This window comes from Coregonus lavaretus (genome assembly GCF_964263955.1).
Source record: "Coregonus lavaretus genome assembly, chromosome: 39".
Classification (NCBI taxonomy): domain Eukaryota; kingdom Metazoa; phylum Chordata; class Actinopteri; order Salmoniformes; family Salmonidae; genus Coregonus; species Coregonus lavaretus.
This window is the reverse complement of record NC_140026.1, coordinates 351780-375219: the sequence shown is the minus strand read 5'-3', so window position 1 is coordinate 375219 and position 23440 is coordinate 351780. Positions and strand designations below refer to the sequence as shown.

The window sequence follows — 23440 nt, the reverse complement described above, 5'->3', positions numbered from 1 at the left end:
TGTCTACCTCCCCTTCTCTCCATTTAGTCTACTGGGAGCAGGACCATGTTGTATACCTCCCCTTCTCTCCATTTAGTCTACTTGGAGCACACAGGACCCATGTTGTCTACCTCCCCTTCTCTCCATTTAGTCTACTGGGAGCACACAGGACCCATGTTGTCTACCTCGCCTTCTCTCCATTTAGTCTACTTGGAGCAGGACCCATGTTGTCTACCTCCCCTTCTCTCCATTTAGTCTACTTGGAGCACACAGGACCCATGTTGTCTACCTCCCCTTCTCTCCATTTAGTCTACCGGGAGCACACAGGACCCATGTTGTCTACCTCCCCTTCTCTCCATTTAGTCTACTGGGAGCAGGACCATGTTGTATACCTCCCCTTCTCTCCATTTAGTCTACTGGGAGCACACAGGACCCATGTTGTCTACCTCCCCTTCTCTCCATTTAGTCTACTGGGAGCACACAGGACCCATGTTGTCTACCTAGCCTTCTCTCCATTTAGTCTACTGGGAGCAGGACCCATGTTGTCTACCTCCCCTTCTCTCCATTTAGTCTACTGGGAGCAGGACCATGTTGTATACCTCCCCTTCTCTCCATTTAGTCTACTGGGAGCAGGACCATGTTGTATACCTCCCCTTCTCTCCATTTAGTCTACTGGGAGCACACAGGACCCATGTTGTCTACCTCCCCTTCTCTCCATTTAGTCTACTGGGAGCAGGACCATGTTGTATACCTCCCCTTCTCTCCATTTAGTCTACTGGGAGCACACAGGACCCATGTTGTCTACCTCCCCTTCTCTCCATTTAGTCTACTGGGAGCAGGACCATGTTGTATACCTCCCCTTCTCTCCATTTAGTCTACTTGGAGCACACAGGACCCATGTTGTCTACCTCCCCTTCTCTCCATTTAGTCTACTGGGAGCACACAGGACCCATGTTGTCTACCTCCCCTTCTCTCCATTTAGTCTACTTGGAGCACACAGGACCAATGTTGTCTACCTCCCCTTCTCTCCATTTAGTCTACTGGGAGCAGGACAGGACCCATTGTGCACTATACACATCCATTTACACTGCTCCACTATAACAATGCATTCCACAGTAAGAACCTCTCACCAATGGTAAAGCATGGTGATGGTTTGCTGCCTAAGGTAATAATGGAGGCAACCATGAATTCTGCTCTGCATCAGATAATTCTACAGGAGAATGTCATCTGAAGCTGAAGAGCAGCTGGGTCATGCAGCAAGACAATGATCCAAAACATGTGATCAAGTCTACATGAAAATTGTGAAAAAGCAACACATTTGAAGTTTTGGAATGGCCTAGTCAAAGTCCAAACCTAATCCCAATTGAGATGTTGTGGCAGGACTTGAAACGAGCAGTTCATGCTTGAAAACCCACAAATGTCACTGAGTTAAAGCAGTTCTGTGTGCAAGAGTGGGCCAAAATTCCTCCACGGAATGTGACAGACTGATCAACAACTACAGGAAGCATGTGTCAGCAGTCATTGCAGCTAAAGGTGGCACAACCAGTTATTGAGTGTAAGGTGGCAATTACTTCTTTGAGTGTTGCATAACATTGTTATCTATATACACAAAACAAGTATACTTTTTTGGGTGGGGGGGGGGGTATTTATAAACTCAGGTTCCCTTTATCTATAATTAGGATTTGGTTGAAGATCTAATAACATTATGTATTAAACCCCTACATCTCATCCAGAACGCTGCAGCCCGTCTGGTGTTCAACCTTCCCAAGTTCTCTCACGTCACCCCGCTCCTCCGCACACTCCACTGGCTTCCAGTTGAAGCTCGTATCTGCTACAAGACCATGGTGCTTGCCTACGGAGCTGTGAGGGGAACGGCACCTCCGTACCTTCAGGCTCTGATCAGACCCTACACCCAAACGAGGGCATTGCATTCATCCACCTCTGGCCTGCTGCCCCCCCCTACCTCTGCGGAAGCACAGTTCCCGCTCAGCCCAGTCAAACCTGTTCGCTGCTCTGGCACCCCAATGGTGGAACAAGCTCCCTCACGACGCCAGGACAGCGGAGTCATTCACCACTTTACGGAGACACTTGAAACCCCACCTCTTTAAGGAATACCTGGGATAGGATAAAGTAGTCCTCTGTAACTCAATTGGTAGAGCACGGCGCTTGTAACGCCAAGGTAGTGGGTTCGATCCCCGGGACCACCCATACACACAAAAATGCTAAATGGCATATTATTATTTAACTAGGCAAGTCAGTTAAGAACAAATTCTTATTTACATTGACGGCCTACACCGGCGATGCTGGGCTCAATTGTGCATCGCCCTATGGGACTCCCAATCACGCCCAGGTTTGATACAGCCTGGAATCGAACCAGGGAGTCTGTAGTGACGCCTCAAGCACTGAACTGCAGTGCCTTAGACCACTGCGCCACTCAGGAGCCACTGAATACCTGGCTTTATCTGACTCATTAAATACCTGGCTTTATCTGACTCATTATATTCCTGGCTTTATCTGACTCATTATATACATTGCCTCATCTGACTCATTATATACCTGGCTTTATCTGACTCATTATATACCTGGCTTTATATGACTCATTATATACCTGGCTTTATATGATTCATTATTTACCTGGTTTTATCTGACTCATTAAATACCTTGCTTTATCTGACTCATTATATACCTGGCTTTTCTTACTCATTATATACATTGCCTCATTTGACTAACTTTATACCTGGCTTTATTTGACTCATTGCTTACCTGGCTTTATCTGAATAATTATATACCTGGATATATCAGACTCATTATATTCCTGGCTTTATCTGATTCATTATATACCTGGCTTTATATGACTCAATATATAACTGGCTTTATCTTCCTCATTAAATACCAGGCATTATCTGACTCTTTTTACACATGGCTTTATCTGACTCATTATATACCTGGCTTTATTTGACTTATTGCATACCTGGCTTCATCTGATTCATTATATACCTGGCTTTATCCGACTCATCATATATTTGCCTTTGTCTGACTCATTATATACCTGGCTATATCGGACTCATTATATAGCTGGCTTTAAATGACTCATTATATACCTGGCTTTATCAGACTCATTATATACCGGGCTTTATCTGACTCATTATATACATGGCTTCATCCGACTAAATGTACACCTGGCTTTATGTGACTCATTATTAACCTGGTTTTATGTGACTCATTATATACCTGGCTTTATGTGACTCATTAAATACCAGGCATTATCTGACTCTTTTTACACATGGCTTTATCTGACTCATTATATACCTGGCTTTATCAGACTCATTATATACCTGGCTTTATCAGACTCATTATATACCTGGCTTTATCTGACTCATTATATATCTGGCGTTATCTGACTCATTACATACCTGGATTTATCTGACTCATTATATACATGGCTTTATTTGACTTATTGCATACCTGGCTTCATCTATAATATAATAATATGCCATTTAGCAGACGCTTTTATCCAAATCGACTTACAGTCATGCGTGCATAATTTTTTTTGTTTATGGGTGGTCCCGGGGATCGAACCCATTACCTTGGCGTTACAAGCGCCATGCTCTACCAGCTGAGCTACAGCTGGTAGAGCAACTAGCTCTGATTGAGTCATGTTTAAAGTGTTGATAACTAGCTCTGACTGAGTCATGTTTAAAGTGTTGATAACTAGCTCTGACTGAGTCATGTTTAAAGTGTTGATAACTAGCTCTGACTGAGTCATGTTTTAATGTGTTGATAACAGTAGCTCTGAATTAACCATGTTTAAAGTGTTGATAACTACCTCTGAGTCATGTTTTAAAGTGTTGATAACTAGCTCTGACTGAGTCATGTTTAAAGTGTTGATAACTAGCTCTGACTGAGTCATGTTTAAAGTGTTGATAACTAGCTCTGACTGAGTCATGTTGTAAAGCATTGATAACTAGCTCTGACTGAGTCATGTTTAAAGTGTTGATAACTAGCTCTGACTGAGTCATGTTTAAAGTGTTGATAACTAGCTCTGACTGAGTCATGTTGTAAAGCATTGATAACTAGCTCTGACTGAGTCATGTTTAAAGTGTTGATAACTAGCTCTGAATGAGTCATGTTTAAAGTGTTGATAACTAGCTCTGACTGAGTCATGTTTAAAGTGTTGATAACTAGCTCTGACTGAGTCATGTTTAAAGTGTTGATAACTAGCTCTGACTGAGTCATGTTTAAAGTGTTGATAACTAGCTCTGACTGAGTCATGTTGTAAAGCATTGATAACTAGCTCTGACTGAGTCATGTTTAAAGTGTTGATAACTAGCTCTGACTGAGTCATGTTTAAAGTGTTGATAACTAGCTCTGAATGAGTCATGTTTAAAGTGTTGATAACTAGCTCTGACTGAGTCATGTTTAAAGTGTTGATAACTAGCTCTGACTGAGTCATGTTTAAAGTGTTGATAACTAGCTCTGATTGAGTCATGTTTAAAGTGTTGATAACTAGCTCTGACTGAGTCATGTTTAAAGTGTTGATAACTAGCTCTGACTGAGTCATGTTTAAATGGTTGATAACTAGCTCTGACTGAGTCATGTTTAAAGTGTTGATAACTAGCTCTGACTGAGTCATGTTTTAAGTGTTGATAACTAGCTCTGACTGAGTCATGTTTAAAGGGTTGATAACTAGCTCTGACTGAGTCATGTTGTAAAGCATTGATAACTAGCTCTGACTGAGTCATGTTTAAAGTGTTGATAACTAGCTCTGACTGAGTCATGTTTAAAGTGTTGATAACTAGCTCTGACTGAGTCATGTTGTAAAGCATTGATAACTAGCTCTGACTGAGTCATGTTTAAAGTGTTGATAACTAGCTCTGAATGAGTCATGTTTAAAGTGTTGATAACTAGCTCTGACTGAGTCATGTTTAAAGTGTTGATAACTAGCTCTGACTGAGTCATGTTTAAAGTGTTGATAACTAGCTCTGACTGAGTCATGTTTAAAGTGTTGATAACTAGCTCTGACTGAGTCATGTTGTAAAGCATTGATAACTAGCTCTGACTGAGTCATGTTTAAAGTGTTGATAACTAGCTCTGACTGAGTCATGTTTAAAGTGTTGATAACTAGCTCTGATTGAGTCATGTTGTAAAGTGTTGATAACTACCTCTGAGTCGTGTTTGAAAGTGTTGATAACTAGCTCAGATTGAGTCTTGTTTTAAAGTGTTGATAACTGTGGCTCTGACTGATTCATGTTTTAATGTGTTGATAACAGTAGCTCTGAATTAACCATGTTTAAAGTGTTGATAACTAGCTCTGAGTCATGTTTTAAAGTGCTGATAACTAGCTCTGACTGAGTCATGTTTAAAGTGTTGATAACTAGCTCTGACTGAGTCATGTTTAAAGTGTTGATAACTAGCTCTGACTGAGTCATGTTGTAAAGCATTGATAACTAGCTCTGACTGAGTCATGTTTAAAGTGTTGATAACTAGCTCTGAATGAGTCATGTTTAAAGTGTTGATAACTAGCTCTGACTGAGTCATGTTTAAAGTGTTGATAACTAGCTCTGACTGAGTCATGTTTAAAGTGTTGATAACTAGCTCTGACTGAGTCATGTTTAAAGTGTTGATAACTAGCTCTGATTGAGTCATGTTTAAAGTGTTGATAACTAGCTCTGACTGAGTCATGTTTAAAGTGTTGATAACTAGCTCTGACTGAGTCATGTTTAAATGGTTGATAACTAGCTCTGACTGAGTCATGTTTAAAGTGTTGATAACTAGCTCTGACTGAGTCATGTTTAAAGTGTTGATAACTAGCTCTGACTGAGTCATGTTTAAAGGGTTGATAACTAGCTCTGACTGAGTCATGTTGTAAAGCATTGATAACTAGCTCTGACTGAGTCATGTTTAAAGTGTTGATAACTAGCTCTGACTGAGTCATGTTTAAAGTGTTGATAACTAGCTCTGAGTCATGTTGTAAAGCATTGATAACTAGCTCTGACTGAGTCATGTTTAAAGTGTTGATAACTAGCTCTGAATGAGTCATGTTTAAAGTGTTGATAACTAGCTCTGACTGAGTCATGTTTAAAGTATTGATAACTAGATCTGACTGAGTCATGTTTAAAGTGTTGATAACTAGCTCTGACTGAGTCATGTTTAAAGTGTTGATAACTAGCTCTGACTGAGTCATGTTGTAAAGCATTGATAACTAGCTCTGACTGAGTCATGTTTAAAGTGTTGATAACTAGCTCTGATTGAGTCATGTTGTAAAGTGTTGATAACTAGCTCTGAGTCATGTTTAAAGTGTTGATAACTAGCTCTGACTGAGTCATGTTTAAAGTGTTGATAACTAGCTCTGACTGAGTCATGTTTAAAGTGTTGATAACTAGCTCTGACTGAGTCATGTTTAAAGTGTTGATAACTAGCTCTGATTGAGTCATGTTGTAAAGTGTTGATAACTACCTCTGAGTCATGTTTGAAAGTGTTGATAACTAGCTCAGATTGAGTCTTGTTTTAAAGTGTTGATAACTGTGGCTCTGACTGATTCATGTTTTAATGTGTTGATAACAGTAGCTCTGAATTAACCATGTTTAAAGTGTTGATAACTAGCTCTGACTGAGTCATGTTTAAAGTGTTGATAACTAGCTCTGATTGAGTCATGTTGTAAAGTGTTGATAACTAGCTCTGACTGAGTCATGTTTAAAGTGTTGATAACTAGCTCTGAATTAACCATGTTTAAAGTGTTGATAACTGTCTGTTTAGGGGAAACCAGGGTACCCAGGAAGACACACCAAGACCAATTAGGTGAGTTTCTACCTTACAACACAACAGCTGCAGGGGCACAATATGGTATTAACACAGAGTGACCCATAGTATGTTACCCCTTAGGATGGATTAGAGTCAACTACCAAAATATGGTATTAACACAGAGTAACCCATAGTATGTTACCGCTTAGGATGGATTAGAGTCAACTACCAAAATATGGTATTAACACAGAGTGACCCATAGTATGTTACCGCTTAGGATGGATTAGAGTCAACTACCAAAATATGGTATTAACACAGAGTGACTCATAGTATGTTACCGCTTAGGATGGATTAGAGTCAACTACCAAAATATGGTATTAACACAGAGTGACCCATAGTATGTTACCGCTTAGGATGGATTAGAGTCAACTACCAAAATATGGTATTAACACAGAGTGACCCATAGTATGTTACCGCTTAGGATGGATTAGAGTCAACTACCAAAATATGGTATTAACACAGAGTGACCCATAGTATGTTACCCCTTAGGATGGATTAGAGTCAACTACCAAAATATGGTATTAACACAGAGTGACCCATAGTATGTTACCGCTTAGGATGGATTAGAGTCAACTACCAAAATATGGTATTAACACAGAGTGACCCATAGTATGTCACCGCTTAGGATGGATTAGAGTCAACTACCAAAATATGGTATTAACACAGAGTGACCCATAGTATGTTACCCCTTAGGATGGATTAGAGTCAACTACCAAAATATGGTATTAACACAGAGTGACCCATAGTATGTTACCCCTTAGGATGGATTAGAGTCAACTACCAAAATATGGTATTAACACAGAGTGACCCATAGTATGTTACCGCTTAGGATGGATTAGAGTCAACTACCAAAATATGGTATTTACACAGAGTGACCCATAGTATGTTACCGCTTAGGATGGATTAGAGTCAACTACCAAAATATGGTATTAACATAGAGTGACCCATAGTATGTTACCGCTTAGGATGGATTAGAGTCAACTACCAAAATATGGTATTAACACAGAGTGACCCATAGTATGTTACCGCTTAGGATGGATTAGAGTCAACTACCAAAATATGGTATTAACACAGAGTGACCCATAGTATGTTACCGCTTAGGATGGATTAGAGTCAACTACCAAAATATGGTATTAACACAGAGTGACCCATAGTATGTCACCGCTTAGGATGGATTAGAGTCAACTACCAAAATATGGTATTAACACAGAGTGACCCATAGTATGTTACCGCTCAGGATGGATTAGAGTCAACTACCAAAATATGGTATTAACACAGAGTGACCCATAGTATGTTACCGCTTAGGATGGATTAGAGTCAACTACCAAAATATGGTATTAACACAGAGTGACCCATAGTATGTTACCGCTTAGGATGGATTAGAGTCAACTACCAAAATATGGTATTAACACAGAGTGACCCATAGTATGTTACCGCTTAGGATGGATTAGAGTCAACTACCAAAATATGGTATTAACACAGAGTGACCCATAGTATGTTACCGCTTAGGATGGATTAGAGTCAACTACCAAAATATGGTATTAACACAGAGTGACCCATAGTATGTTACCGCTTAGGATGGATTAGAGTCAACTACCAAAATATGGTATTAACACAGAGTGACCCATAGTATGTTACCGCTTAGGATGGATTAGAGTCAACTACCAAAATATGGTATTAACACAGAGTGACCCATAGTATGTTACCGCTTAGGATGGATTAGAGTCAACTACCAAAATATGGTATTAACACAGAGTGACCCATAGTATGTCACCGCTTAGGATGGATTAGAGTCAACTACCAAAATATGGTATTAACACAGAGTGACCCATAGTATGTTACCCCTTAGGATGGATTAGAGTCAACTACCAAAATATGGTATTAACACAGAGTGACCCATAGTATGTCACCGCTTAGGATGGATTAGAGTCAACTACCAAAATATGGTATTAACACAGAGTGACCCATAGTATGTTACCGCTCAGGATGGATTAGAGTCAACTACCAAAATATGGTATTAACACAGTGACCCATAGTATGTTACCGCTTAGGATGGATTAGAGTCAACTACCAAAATATGGTATTAACACAGAGTGACCCATAGTATGTTACCGCTTAGGATGGATTAGAGTCAACTACCAAAATATGGTATTAACACAGAGTGACCCATAGTATGTCACCGCTTAGGATGGATTAGAGTCAACTACCAAAATATGGTATTAACACAGAGTGACCCATAGTATGTTACCGCTCAGGATGGATTAGAGTCAACTACCAAAATATGGTATTAACACAGTGACCCATAGTATGTTACCGCTTAGGATGGATTAGAGTCAACTACCAAAATATGGTATTAACACAGAGTGACCCATAGTATGTTACCGCTTAGGATGGATTAGAGTCAACTACCAAAATATGGTATTAACACAGAGTGACCCATAGTATGTTACCGCTTAGGATGGATTAGAGTCAACTACCAAAATATGGTATTAACACAGAGTGACCCATAGTATGTTACCGCTTAGGATGGATTAGAGTCAACTACCAAAATATGGTATTAACACAGAGTGACCCATAGTATGTTACCGCTTAGGATGGATTAGAGTCAACTACCAAAATATGGTATTAACACAGAGTGACCCATAGTATGTTACCGCTTAGGATGGATTAGAGTCAACTACCAAAATATGGTATTAACACAGAGTGACCCATAGTATGTTACCGCTTAGGATGGATTAGAGTCAACTACCAAAATATGGTATTAACACAGAGTGACCCATAGTATGTTACCGCTTAGGATGGATTAGAGTCAACTACCAAAATATGGTATTAACACAGTGACCCATAGTATGTTACCGCTTAGGATGGATTAGAGTCAACTACCAAAATATGGTATTAACACAGAGTGACCCATAGTATGTTACCGCTTAGGATGGATTAGAGTCAACTACCAAAATATGGTATTAACACAGAGTGACCCATAGTATGTTACCGCTTAGGATGGATTAGAGTCAACTACCAAAATATGGTATTAACACAGAGTGACCCATAGTATGTTACCGCTTAGGATGGATTAGAGTCAACTACCAAAATATGGAATGTAACTGATATAAATTTATGCATTTAGCAGTAAATAGCCTGGGTATTGATAAGGAGTAAATAGCCCAGGTATTGATATGGGAGAGCTGGACATAAGGAGTAAATAGCATGGGTATTGATAAGGGAGAGCTGGATATAAGGAGTAAATAGCCCTGGTATTGATATGGGAGAGCTGGACTTAAGGAGTAAATAGCCCTGGTATTGATATGGGAGAGCTGGACATAAGGAGTAAATAGCCCTGGTATTGATATGGGAGAGCTGGACATAAGGAGTAAATAGCCCTGGTATTGATATGGGAGAGCTGGACATAAGGAGTAAATAGCCCTGGTATTGATATGGGAGAGCTGGACATAAGGAGTAAATAGCCCTGGTATTGATATGGGAGAGCTGGACATAAGGAGTAAATAGCCCTGGTATTGATATGGGAGAGCTGGACATAAGGAGTAAATAGCCCTGGTATTGATATGGGAGAGCTGGACATAAGGAGTAAATAGCCCTGGTATTGATATGGGAGAGCTGGACATAAGGAGTAAATAGCCCTGGTATTGATATGGGAGAGCTGGACATTCATTGGAAATAATTTGATAGGATTCTAAGTAGCACAGTCTTGACTAGTAAATCATCTGATATGATTTCAATTTCTAAGTGGTACTGTATTGGATAAGTAAATACATGACCAATCTGATGAACTACTTCTGTGTTGAACAGGTGATCGTGTTGAAGAAGAGTGAGGCTGAGATCACCTGATCACCATAACAACCATCAGAATGGAACTCATTGGATTCTAATATAGAACTGTGAGACCCAATGCTGTATGTTTTTACATTTTACCTCCATTTGATCAAATGTGATATATTAACTGCTAGATGTATTTTTCTTATTTGAATGTGTTTTAATATATTGTGTGTTTTATTATTCATTCAGCAGCTGTCCTTTAACAGCAGTCATATACTGGTCATATACTGTATAGCATTATGGTTGATACATTGTAAATGCCTTAACTTTTCATGTCTAAACAGATACATTGATAGGTGTTATGGTTCAGACATTATTGTTACAGGTTCAGTATAATGTTATACCGTTACATGTTACAGAGTTAGAAAACATACAGGAGAGGAGAATTCAATTATTATAATTATTTTCTTTATTTTCCCATTTTGGTCTATAGTAGTTCAGCATTATTTTATTTTATTTAAACATGAAACTAATGTTGCCCTTTTGTTTTATTGTGGTCGTTTTGTGCAAAACCATTATTTTTCAATTAATCATCTAGGGAAGATATTGCTTTTGTCTTTGTAGCATATAGAATGAAATAAATGATTTTCCTCAATCATGTAGCCTGTTTTTTAATTTGTTACTATTATAGAACAGGTGATGAATATAGAGAAATGTTACTATTATAGAACAGGTGATGAATATAGAGAAATGTTACTATTATAGAGCAGGTGATGAATAAAGAGAAATGTTACTATTATAGAACAGGTGATGAATAAAGAGAAATGTTACTATTATAGAACAGGTGATGAATAAAGAGAAATGTTACTATTATAGAGCAGGTGATGAATATAGAGAAATGTTACTATTATAGAGCAGGTGATGAATATAGAGAAATGTTACTATTATAGAGCAGGTGATGAATAAAGAGAAATGTTACTATTATAGAACAGGTGATGAATAAAGAGAAATGTTACTATTATAGAACAGGTGATGAATAAAGAGAAATGTTACTATTATAGAACAGGTGATGAATATAGAGAAATGTTACTATTATAGAGCAGGTGATGAATATAGAGAAATGTTACTATTATAGAGCAGGTGATGAATATGGAGAAATGTTACTATTATAGAGCAGGTGATGAATAAAGTGCTCAGCATATGTGGGAACTCCTTCAAGACTGTTGGAAAAGCTTTCCAGGTGAAGCTGGTTCAGAGTGTGCAAAGCTGCCTGTCTCTCTCTTCTCTCTAGACCCCCTTCTTCTGTCAATATGGATTTTATAATGCCGTATATTTTCCCCCCAAAACTACTTTCCATCAATTTGTATAGCAGACCCTCGTGCCAAATTGAGTTAAAAGCTTTTTTGAAGTCAACAAAACATGAGAAGACTTTGCCTTTGTTTTGGTTTGTTTGTTTTTCAATTAGGGTGTGCAGCGTGAATACGTGTTCTGTCGTATGGTAATTTGGTAAAAAGCCAATTTGACTTTTGCTCAGTACATTGTTTTCACTGAGGAAATGATAATGCCGAGCCCTCTCTCTATCTCTCTCTCCCTGTCTCTCTCTTTCTCTCTCTTTTTCTCTCTTTCTCTCTCTTGCTCTCGTTCTCTATCTCTGAACCTCCCTGTCTCTCTCTTTTTGTCTCACTTCTTTCTGTTTCTCTCTTCTCTCTAGGCCCCCTGCTTCTGTCACACACATCTTTCACACCTCTCAGTCCTTCTCAGCAGAGAGGAAGTATAGATGGGTAGAGAGGAGATGTGGGGGTGGGGTGGGGTGGGGGGATGGACAGGCTACAAGTCACTAGAGTTTAGAGAGAGTTAGTGATCAACACGTTGAGATGGAACGCACATGTCTTCTACTCTGTGAGTTTAATATTATCTATATGGTTTAATATCTATATGGTTTAATATCTATATAGTTTAATATCTACATGGTGTAATATCTATATGGTTTAATAGTTGTATGGTTTGATATCTGTATGGTTTAGTATTTATATCATTTAATATCTGTTGGGTTTATTATCTGTATGGTTTAACATATGTTTGGTTTACTATCTATATAGTTTAATATCTGTATGATTTAATATCTGTATGTTTTAATATCTGTATGGTTTAATATCTGTCTGGTTTACTATCTATATAGATTAATATCTGTATGATTTAAAATCTGTATAGTATAAAATCTGTATGGTTTAATATCTATATGGTTTAATATCTTTATGGTTTAAAATCTCCATGGTTTAATATCTGTATGTTTTAATATCTGTATGGTTTAATATCTATATGGTTTAATATCTATATAGTTTAATGTATGTATATATGGAGAAATATCTATATAGTTTAATATCTGTATGGTTTATTATCTATATGGTTTAATATATGTATAGTTTAATATCTATGTTTAATAAATACATGATTTAATATCTATATGGTTTAAAATGTATATCGTTTATCTGTATGGTTTAATATCTGTATAGTTTAACATCTATGTTTAATAAATACATGATTTAATATCTATATGGTTTAATATATATATGGTTTAATATCTACATTGTTAAATATCTATATAGATTAATAACTGTATGGTTCAATATCTGTATGGTTAAGTATCTGTATGGTTTAATATCTATATAGTTTAATATCTGTATGGTTAAGTATCTGTATGGTTTCATATCTATTTATTTTAATATCTTTATGTTTTAATTTCTGTATGGTTTAAAATCTATATGGTTTAAAATCTGTATGGTTTAATATCTTCATGTTGTAATATCTGTATAGTTTAATATCTGTATAGTTTAATATCTATATGGTCAAATATATTTATGGTTTAATATCTATATAGTTTAATATTTGTATGGTTTAATATCAATATGGTTTAATATCTATATGGTCAAATATTTTTATGGTTTAATATCTCCATGGTTTAATATCTGTAGGGTTTAATATCTATATGGTTTAAAATGTATATCGTTTATCTGTATGGTTTAATATCTGTATAGTTTAACATCTATGTTTAATAAATACATGATTTAATATCTATATGGTTTAATATATATATGGTTTAATATCTACATTGTTAAATACCTATATAGATTAATATCTGTATGGTTTAATATCTGTATGGTTTAGTATCTGTATGGTTTCATATCTATATATTTTAATATCTTTATGTTTTAATTTCTTTATGGTTTAATATCTATATAGTTTAATATCTGTAGGGTTTAATATCTATATGGTTTAATATCTATATGGTTTAATATCTGTATAGTTTAGTATCTGTATAGTTTAACAGCTGTGTGGTTTAAAATCTGTATAGTTTAATATTTATATGGTTTATTTCCATGTGGTTTAATATCTATATGGTCAAATATCTTTATGGTTTAATATCTATATAGTTTAATATTTGTATGGTTTAATATCAAAATGGTTTAATATCTATATGGTCAAATATATGTATGGTTTAATATCTATATAGTTTAATATCTGCATGGTTTCATATCTGTATAGTTGAATATCTATATGGTTTATTATCTATATGGTTTAATATCAGTATAGTTTAATAAATCCTCTAAAAGTGAAGGGGGGTTCTATTCAAATTGAATTGTTTTAGTTTTAGTCATTCCATGGATCATCAAGCTATTTGATTTGGAATTTTAGGACCCCTGTCTGTGTAATAAAAAATAAAAACTTAATTGATGTTATTTACTTTGGCATAGTACTATAACCCCGATAACATAACATATTCATATTATTACTTTCAGACGAGTCCAGTGGCACGTAGAGCAAAACACACTTTCCATTGTAGATACGGAATGCCGAAATGCAGTGAATTGTGACGCAGCAAAAAAAACAGATCTCCTAAAACCGACGGATTTTGTTGGGGATTTTGTGTATTTATGTTAATTAGATTGACGCACGACTGTGTCAATACACTCATAAGGAAAATATTATCTGTGTTACTGCTCAATGTTTACAATATGTAACTGTTATGATGAGTTTCTCTGGTATCAAGTAATTCAGTATGCAAGAAGATACTTAAACACTTACATGGAGAGTTGATTCAAAGTATTTAATATTGCGGTACCGGGTTCACATAGCAAAAGGCACGTGGGTGGCCCATTGCTATCTGAACTAACTGAACAAAGGAAATCTCTTAGTTTATATACTTCTTTGCAAGCTAATTCCATCCAACAGTTGCCAACCATTATTGAGTATCACTCATCTCCTACAATAGCATCACCCTATATGGTATCGTGTTGCACCCTAGTCAGGATATTCCATCACGTACTCCTTCTAAGATTAGCACCAGTGGCCCCCCAGCTGTCTTGGCACGCAGACCTTCTGGCACCCACCTTGACAGAAATAAATACATGGAATGTCCTCATCCTCCAAATCCTATGCAGCTCACAATATCAAACATGAACTAATCCTGTATAAAAGACGTAATATCAGTAACATAATGATAGTTCTCTCTGTGTGTTTCAGTGCTGTTGAGGACACTGGTATACTCTAGCCTCGGACAAGGTGGAGGTGAGTACATTTCTCTATATTCATCACCTGCTCTATAATAGTAACATTTCTCTATATTCATCACCTGCTCTATAATAGTAACATTTCTCTATATTCATCACCTGCTCTATAATAGTAACATTTCTCTATATTCATCACCTGCTCTATAATAGTAACATTTCTCTATATTCATCACCTGTTCTATAATAGTAACATTTCTCTATATTCATTACATTTACATTTACATTTTAGTCATTTAGCAGACGCTCTTATCCAGAGCGACTTACAGGAGCAATTAGGGTTAAGTGCCTTGCTCAAGGGCACATTAACGTCATTTAGCAGACGCTCTTAGCCAGAGCGACTCACAAATTGGTGCGTTCACCCTATAGCCAGTGGGATAACCACTTTACAATTTGGGGGGGGGGGGGGGGTTAGAAGGATTACTTTATCCTATCCCAGGTATTCCTTAAAGAGGTGGGGTTTCAAATGTCTCCGGAAGGTGGTGAGTGACTCCGCTGTCCTGGCGTCGTGAGGGAGCTTGTTCCACCATTGGGGTGCCAGAGCAGCGAACAGTTTTGACTGGGCTGAGCGGGAGCTATGCTTCCGCAGAGGAAGGGGAGCCAGCAGGCCAGAGGTGGATGAACGCAATGCCCTCGTTTGGGTGTAGGGACTGATCAGAGCCTGAAGGTACAGAGGTGCCGTTCCCCTCACTGCTCCATAGGCAAGCACCATGGTCTTGTAGCGGATGCGAGCTTCAACTGGAAGCCAGTGGAGTGTGCGGAGGAGGGGGGTGACGTGAGAGAACTTGGGAAGGTTGAACACCAGACGGGCTGCGGCATTCTGGATGAGTTGTAGGGGTTTAATGGCACAGGCAGGGAGGCCAGCCAACAGCGAGTTGCAGTAGTCCAGACGGGAGATGACAAGTGCCTGGATTAGGACCTGTGCCGCTTCCTGTGTAAGGCAGGGTCGTACTCTTCGAATGTTGTAGAGCATGAACCTGCAGGAGCGGGTCACCGCCTTGATGTTGGCGGAGAACGACAGGGTGTTGTCCAGGGTCACGCCTAGGCTCTTCGCACTCTGGGAGGAGGACACAGCGGAGTTGTCAACCGTGATGGCGAGATCATGGAACGGGCAGTCCTTCCCCGGGAGGAAGAGCAGCTCCGTCTTGCCAGGGTTCAGCTTGAGGTGGTGATCCGTCATCCATACTGATATGTCTGCCAGACATGCAGAGATGCGATTCGCCACCTGGTTATCAGAAGGGGGAAAGGAGAAGATTAGTTGTGTATCGTCAGCGTAGCAATGATATGAAAGGCCATGTGAGGATATGACAGAGCCAAGTGACTTGGTGTATAGGGAGAAAAGGAGAGGGCCTAGAACTGAGCCCTGGGGGACACCAGTGGTGAGAGCACGTGGTGCGGAGACAGCTTCTCGCCACGCCACTTGGTAGGAGCGACCGGTCAGGTAGGACGCAATCCAGGAGTGAGCCGCGCCGGAGATGCCCAGCTCGGAGAGGGTGGAGAGGAGGATCTGATGGTTCACAGTATCAAAGGCAGCAGACAGGTCTAGAAGGACAAGAGCAGAGGAGAGAGAGTTAGCTTTAGCAGTGCGGAGAGTCTCCGTGACACAGAGAAGAGCAGTCTCAGTTGAATGACCAGTCCTGAAACCTGATTGGTTTGGATCAAGAAGGTCATTCTGAGAGAGATAGCAAGAGAGTTGGCTAAAGACGGCACGCTCAATAGTTTTGGAAAGAAAAGAAAGAAGGGATACTGGTCTGTAGTTGTTGACATCAGTGGGGTCGAGTGTTGGTTTTTTGAGAAGGGGAGCAACTCTCGCTCTCTTGAAGACGGAAGGGACATGGCCAGCGGTCAAGGATGAGTTGATCAGCGAGGTGAGGTAGGGGAGAAGGTCACCGGAGATGGTCTGGAGAAGGGAGGAGGGGATGGGGTCAAGCGGGCAGGTTGTTGGGCGGCCTGCAGTCACAAGTCGCAGGATTTTATCTGGAGAGAGAGGGGAGAAAGAAGTCAAAGCATAGGGTAGGGCAGTGTGAGCAGGACCAGCAGTGTCATTAGACTTAACAAACGAGGATCGGATGTCGTCAACCTTCTTTTCAAAGTGGTTGACGAAGTCATCCACAGAGAGAGAGGGGGGGGGGGGGGGATTCAGGAGGGAGGAAAATGTGGCAAAGAGCTTCCTAGGGTTAGAGGCAGATGCTTGGAATTTAGAGTGGTAGAAGGTGGCCTTAGCAGCAGAAACAGATGAAGAAAATGTAGAGAGGAGGGAGTGAAAAGATGCCAGGTCGGCAGGGAGTTTAGTTTTCTTCCATTTCCGCTCCGCTGCCTGGAGCTCTGTTCTGTTAGCTCGCAATGAGTCATCAAGCCACGGAGCTGGAGGGGAGGACCGAGCCGGCCGGGAGGATAGGGGACACAGAGAGTCAAAGGATGCAGAAAGGGAGGAGAGGAGGGTTGAGGAGGCAGAATCAGGAGATTGGAGGGAGAAGGATTGAGCAGAGGGAAGAGATGATAGGATGGAAGAGGAGAGAGTAGTGGGAGAGAGAGAGCGAAGGTCATTCATCACCTGCTCTATAATAGTAACATTTCTCTTTATTCATCACCTGCTCTATAATAGTAACATTTCTCTTTATTCATCACCTGCTCTATAATAGTAACATTTCTCTTTATTCATCACCTGCTCAATATCAGTAGCAAAGTTTGGACACACCTATTCATTCAAGGGTTTTTCTACATTGTAGAATAATAGTGAAGACAAAAAATAACACATATGGAATCATGTAGTAACAAAAAAAGTGTTAAACAAATGAAAATATACTTTAGATTTTAGATTCTTCAAAGTCGCCACCCTTTGCCTTGATGACAGCTTTGCACACTCTTGGCATTCTCTCAACCAGCTTCACCTGGAATGCTTTTCCAACAGTCTTGAAGGAGTTCCCACATATGTTGAGCACTTGTTGTCTGCTTTTCCTTCACTCTTTGTTCCAACTCATCCCAAACCATCTCAATTGGGTTGAGGTCGAGTGATTGTGGAGACCAGGTCATCTGATGCAGCACTCCATCACTCTCCTTCTTTGTCAAATAGCCCTTACACAGCCTGGATGTGTGTTGGGTCATTGTCCTGTTGAAAAACAAATGATAGTCCCACTAGACGCAAACCAGATGGGATGGCGTATCATTGCAGAATGCTGTGGTATCCATGCTGGTTAAGTGTGCCTTGAATTCTAAATAAATCACCCACAGTGTCACCAGCAAAGCACCCCCACACCATAACACCTCCTCCTCCATGATTCACGGTGGGAACCACACATGTGGAGATCATCCGTTCACCTACTCTGCGTCTCACAAAGACACGGCGGTTGGAACAAGAAATCTCAAATTTGGACAGATATCCACTGGTCTATTGTCCATTGCTCATGTTTCTTGGCCCAAGCAAGTTTCTTCTTCTTATTGGTGTCCTTTAGTAGTGGTTTCTTTGCAGCAATTCGACCATGAAGGAATGATTCACACAGTCTCCTCTGAACAGTTGATGTTGAGATGTGTCTGTTACTTGAACTCTGTGAAGAATTTATAGCTAGTTGTTTCTCTCTAGACACCATGTAACAGACACAAGCTAGTTGTTTCTCTAGACACCATGTAACAGACACAAGCTAGTTGTTTCTCTCCAGACACCATGTAACAGACACAAGCTGACACAAGATGGCGAAGTAGTGCAGTTCTGTTTCTATCGTGTGTCTGTAAATAGCCTGTAAATACCTGTTTTTTTGTATTTTTCGTACATATTTCCCTATCAGACCTTTCATCCTTCTACAAAATATACTTTCCTGCAACCCGCCTCACTCAATGTGGAACGGATTCTATTATTGACTTACCTTTCATCTAGAATCTCCAGTTGAAACTAGCTAGCCAGCTAGCCAGCTAGCCAGCTAGCCAGCTAGCCAGCTAACTAGCTACTTGCTATTAGCCACAGTTAGCGGTATCTCACCCAGAACATTGGACTTTTTTCTGCGGGATTAATTCAATCACTGGATATTAATCACCGGATATTCGGCCAGTCTGCACAGCGCGTTATCGACCCAGAACATATCAGTTTTCTGCCGGAATCACTGAATCACTGGACCTTTAACTCCGGATTCATCGCTACCAGCTAGCTTCAACTAAATGGACGCTGTGGTCTGGCTAATCATCCTGAGCTAGGCCCATCTCCCGGCTATCTACCTCTCTGTCAACCGGACGGGACCACCTAGTGTTGACACGGAGCCCCGCCGATCCTACACGACTGGTCTGCCGACGAAATCGTCTGATGTGGTTGCGACGACGTCGACCACGAAGATTCCATCTGCTAGCTCCGGCCCGCTAGCACACGCTAGCCGGGGCCTCTTACCTGCTAGTGCTTTAGAAGCCTCCGAACTATCCTATTGCTGTTCACCGGACTGTTCCTTTTTACGGTACTACATCCTGTTTATGTTTAGCCTCAGCCCAAACATGGTTAGCTTATTGTTGTTTCGGTTATTTCTAATTGTACTATTTCACTGCAGATCCCCCAGCCCAGCTAAACCTGCCTTAGATAGCTATTTTGTCCCTCCCCCCATACACTCAGAGACCGACTCAATTGATGCCTCTAGTGATACTATCTCTTTCATTGTTACCCAACGCTTAGGTTTACCCCCACTTTACTCATATCCTTCCATATCCTTGTCTGTACATAATGCCCTGAATCTTTTCTACAACACCCGGAAATCTGCCTCCTTTATTCTATGTACCCGACGCACTAGAAGACCAGTTCTTAAAGCCTTTAGCCGTATCCTTATTCTAGTCCTCCTCTGTTCCTCTGGTGATGTAGAGGCTAACCCAGGCCCTGCAGCCCTCAGTATCACTCCTACTCCCCAGGCGCTATCATTTGCTGACTTCAGTAATCACAAAAGTCTTGGTTTCTTGCACGTAAACATCAGAAGTCTACTTCCTAAGTTTGAGTTATTCACTGCGTTAGCACACTCCGCCAACCCTGATGTTCTAGCAGTGTCTGAATCCTGGCTCAGGAAGGCCACCAAAAATTCTGAAATTTCCATCCCCAACTATAACATTTTCCGTCTAGATAGAACTGCCAAAGGGGGTGGAGTTGCAATCTACTGTAGAGATAGCCTGCAGAGCTCTATCATACTATCCAGGTCTGTGCCCAAACAGTTTGAGCTTCTACTTCTAAAAATCCACCTTTCCAGAAATAAGTCTCTCACTGTTGCCGCTTGCTACAGACCCCCCTCAGCCCCCAGATGTGCCCTGGACACCATATGTGAATTGATTGCCCCCCATTTATCCTCAGAGTTCGTACTGCTTGGTGACCTAAATTGGGATATGCTTAATACCCCGGCCATCCTACAATCCAAACTAGATGCCCTCAACCTCAAGCAAATTATCAACGAACCTACCAGGTACAACCCTAAATCCGTAAACATGGGTACCCTCATAGATATCATCCTGACTAACATACCCTCTAAATACACCTCAGCTGTCTTCAACCAGGATCTCAGCGATCACTGCCTTATTGCCTGCGTCCGTAACGGGTCCGCGGTCAAACGACCACCCCTCATCACTGTCAAACGCTCCCTAAAACACTTTAGCGAGCAGGCCTTCCTAATTGACCTGGCCCAGGTATCCTGGATGGATATAGATCTCATTCCGTCAGTAGAGGATGCCTGGTTGTTCCTTAAAAGTAATTTCCTCTCAATCTTAAATAAACATGCCCCATTCAAAAAATACAGAACTAAGAACCGATATAGCCCCTGGTTCTCCTCAGACTTGACTGCCCTTGACCAGCACAAAAACATCCTGTCGCGTACTGCATTAGCATCAAATAGCCCCCGCGATATGCAACTTTTCAGGGAAGTTAGGAACCAATATACACAAGCAGTCAGGAAAGCAAAGGCAAACTTTTTCAAACAGAAATTTGCATCCTGTAGCACTAACTCCAAAAAGTTTTGGGACACTGTAAAGTCCATGGAGAATAAGAGTACCTCCTCCCAGTTGCCCACTGCACTGAGGCTAGGAAACACTATCACCACCGATAAATCTACAATAATCGAGAATTTCAACAAGCATTTTGCTACAGCTGGCCATGCTTTCCATCTGGCTACCACTACCCCGGCCACCAACTCTGCACCCTCCGCTGAAACTTGCCCATGCCCCCCCCGCTTCTCCTTCACACAAATTCAGACAGCAGACGTTTTGAAAGAGCTGCAAAATCTGGACCCCTACAAATCAGCTGGGCTAGACAATCTGGACCCTTTCTTTCTAAAACTAGCCGCCGAAATTGTCGCAACCCCTATTACTAGTCTGTTCAACCTCTCTTTCATAACGTCTGAGATCCCCAGAGATTGGAAAGCTGCCGCGGTCATCCCCCTCTTCAAAGGGGGTGACACTCTAGATCCAAACTGCTACAGACCTATATCCATCCTGCCCTGCCTTTCGAAAGTATTTGAAAGCCAAGTTAACAAACAGATCACCGACCATTTCGAATACCACCGTACCTTCTCCGCTATGCAATCCGGTTTCCGAGCTGGTCATGGGTGCACTTCAGCCACACTCAAGGTCCTAAACGATATTATAACCGTGATTGATAATAGACAGTACTGTGCAGCCGTCTTCATCGACCTGGCCAAGGCTTTCGACTCTGTCAACCACCGCATTCTTATTGGCAGACTAAATAGCCTTGGTTTCTCAAATGACTGCCTCACCTGGTTCACCAACTACTTCTCAGATAGAGTTCAGTGTGTCAAATCGGAGGGCCTGTTGTCTGGACCTATGGCAGTCTCTATGGGGGTGCCACAGGGTTCAATTCTTGGGCCGACACTTTTCTCCGTGTATATCAATGATGTCGCTCTTGCTGCTGGTGACTCTCAGATCCACCTCTACGCAGACGACACCATTTTGTATACATCTGGCCCTTCATTGGACACTGTGTTAACAAACCTCCAAACGAGCTTCAATGCCATACAACACTCTTTCAGTAGCCTCCAACTGCTATTAAACACTAGTAAAACTAAATGCATGCTTTTCAATCGAACGCTGCTGGCACCCGCCCACCCGACTAGAATCACCACTCTTGACGGGTCTGACCTAGAGTATGTGGACAACTACAAATACCTAGGTGTCTGGTTAGACTGTAAACTCTCCTTCCAGACTCACATAAAGAATCTCCAATCCAAAGTTAAATCTAGAATCGGCTTCCTATTTCGCAACAAAGCCTCCTTCACTCATGCTGCCAAACATGCCCTCGTAAAACTGACTATCCTACCGATCCTTGACTTCGGCGATGTCATTTACAAAATAGCCTCCAACACTCTACTCAGCAAATTGGATGTAGTCTATCACAGTGCCATCCGTTTTGTCTCCAAAGCCCCATACGCTACCCACCACTGTGACCTGTACGCTCTTGTTGGCTGGTCCTCACTACATGTTCGTCGTCAAACCCACTGGCTCCAGGCCATCTATAAATCACTGCTAGGCAAATCCCCGCCTTATCTTAGCTCATTGGTCACCATAGCAGCACCCACCCGTAGTCTGCGCTCCAGCAGGTATATCTCACTGGTCATTCCCAAAGCCAACACCTCCTTTGGCCACCATTCCTTCCAGTTCTCTGCTGCCAATGACTGGAACGAATTGCAAAAATCTCTGAAGCTGGAGACTCTTATCTCCCTCACTAACTTTAAGCATCAGTTGTCAGAGCACCTTACCGATCACTGCACCTGTACACAGCCCATCTGAAATTAGCCCACCCAACTACCTCATCCCTATATTGTTATTTATTTTGCTCTTTTGCACCCCAGTATCTCTATTTGCACATAATCTCTTGCACATCTAGCATTCCAGTGTTAATGCTATTGTAATTATTTTGCACTATAGCCTATTTATTGCCTTACCTCCATAACTTGCTACATTTGCACACACTGTATATATATTTTCTGTTGTATTTTTGACTTTATGTTTTTTACCCCATATGTAACTCTGTGTTGTTGTTTTTATCGCACTACTTTGCTTTATCTTGGCCAGGTCGCAGTTGAAAAATGAGAACTTGTTCTCAACTGGCTTACCTGGTTAAATAAAGGTGAAATAAAAAAATAAAAAAATAAAAAGCTAGTTGTTTCTCTAGACACCATGTAACAGACACAAGCTAGTTGTTTCTCTAGACACCATGTAACAGACACAAGCTAGTTGTTTCTCTAGACACCATGTAACAGACACAAGCTAGTTGTTTCTCTCCAGACACCATGTAACAGACACAAGCTAGTTGTTTCTCTCTAGACACCATGTAACAGACACAAGCTAGTTGTTTCTCT

At 40.5% G+C, this 23440-nt stretch overlaps 2 protein-coding genes across 2 annotated transcripts in view; both read left to right on the top strand.

Moving 5' to 3' along the window:
- Nucleotides 1–11206, top strand: part of LOC311112746 (uncharacterized protein) — a 224199-nt gene extending 212993 nt beyond the window's left edge. The window contains exon 5 of the mRNA XM_084155875.1: nucleotides 11048–11206. The gene's annotated coding sequence lies outside the window, so the exon portion shown is untranslated. The remainder of the gene's footprint in view (nucleotides 1–11047) is intronic.
- LOC311112629 (uncharacterized protein) overlaps nucleotides 1–23440 on the top strand; it is a gene marked incomplete at both ends in the record, with an annotated part of 121252 nt that overhangs the window by 43177 nt on the left and 54635 nt on the right. The gene's annotated exons all lie outside the window — the stretch shown is intronic.